This window comes from Otolemur garnettii, unplaced genomic scaffold, assembly GCF_000181295.1.
Source record: "Otolemur garnettii isolate 467f Iridium unplaced genomic scaffold, OtoGar3 scaffold00169, whole genome shotgun sequence".
NCBI classification, from domain to species: Eukaryota; Metazoa; Chordata; class Mammalia; order Primates; family Galagidae; genus Otolemur; species Otolemur garnettii.
Genome location: NW_003852564.1, coordinates 1,227,411 through 1,229,282, shown reverse-complemented (window position 1 = coordinate 1,229,282; position 1,872 = coordinate 1,227,411).

Genomic DNA, 1,872 nt, shown 5'->3' with positions numbered 1-1,872 from the left:
TGTCATCACTAAATTGCTTAGACAAGAAACTCTGGAGAAATCCTGCCATCATTTGTCTCTCAAAATCCATATCCAATTCATCAAAAATATATAATCAAAATAAGGATATAAAAGTATTTGGTTGTTATATTTGGCCTTAAGGTTGAAGTAAGGTAGTGTGATATGCTTACCATATTCTACATCTCTCACTACTGATATTTGCCCATCTATTATAAATATATTCACACTGTTTATAAGTTTCTTTTATTTCCATTTATTTTCCCATCTTTTCTATAATTATTCAGAGGATTGTGATCCTCTCTCAGGAGGCTAGCATATGCCAACACCACCACCTGCACATGCTTCCTTCCTGCTTAAAACATTGAAATATTAGAACACAGGGGAGAATCACAGATCTCATAGGCTGTTGGTCACAGTTCTCCTACATTTTCCTTACTCATTCCAAACTCAATTCCAAGGTTCTTATATCTCGATCTCAGTTCAAACTATTGCATCACTCCTCACTGGATTCTACCTCTAGTTTTATAGGCAGGACTTGTGTCTGTGGTCTTCTTAGCTTTTCATAATAGGTTTTCCCTAACTGAGATGTCACTCTAATTTCTGCTATTCTGCACATCCTTAAGAGGATACTCTATTTCTGGATTCAGCCCCTGGAAATACAGCTTCTAACATGGACAACCAGACATTTGTCAAACTGTAACTCCAAGATAGAAGGTGGAGTTTATACATCTTCATCTTCTGTCTCTTTATGGTCATTATTCTTCATCTTATTATTATCAACATATGTGCTAAGAAAAACCCAGTGTTTGGTTTTCATCTTTCTGTACTTTTCTCCCCTTTATTTCATTCTTAGTATAATCTGATAAAATACCTTTATAAAAGTAGTCATTTTTTCTAAGTTGGCTATTTTGAGAGAAGAACTTAATATTCTCTGTTAGCATGTAATGTTTATAGATAGCCAACAGGATTTAAACACTATCCAAGGTCTGCCAGAAACATAGCTTTTGTTTAGAATTGTGTTCATATTGAAATAGGACTTGGCATATCCTTTACACATCCAACACAAAATTTCCAATATAATTTTCTTAATCATATACTGAAAACAAATAACATGCTTGGCATGATACCCAGGGTCCATTAAATTGGAAGTGTCTCATTGTAATACAGTGGTACAAATGAGTAGGTCAAGAGGTCAGTAAAAAGAATCACATTTAAAAAATAACTTGTATAAGTCTCTTCCCTAATCTGAAAGTAGTTGGAAAATTTAGAAATGCATGTGTAAAAAGGAAAAAAGTTTTAAAATATTGTTTAAGTTTTAAAATATTTATAGTTTAGGTGATATGGTTATAAAATATAGTTTAAAAGTTTTGAAATATTTCACATTTCAGGTGATAAGGCCTTCTCCATATTTTAGCATGCATTCTGTATGATGATCATGTAGAATTAAAGGAGTGAGATCTTGGGCAACTTCATAGGGGAAACATTTAGTCATGTGGATTGTTTGATTCTATAGTAACTTGAGGCTAGTATTTTGCTTCTATGAAGAGTCTAATATTTTAATTGTGATATTAATTAAGCTATTATGGTAGCATATATACTTATTGTATTGTAAAAAATCAATCATACTTTATTTCTTGGACATCATGGCTAGAGAACTAGAATCCCTTTTTATCTCTATTGATGGCCATTCAGATTCCATTCATTTGCTATCTAATCAGTGTTTTAATGTCTTATTTTCTAGAATCTATTGTTGTATAAAATGAGAGTAATAGTCTTTGTTAGCTAGAGAGTTATAAAAAGTAACTTGATGCATGATTTTCACATGGTAAGTACTGGTATTTATTGAATGAAAATTATATTTAGACCCACGTA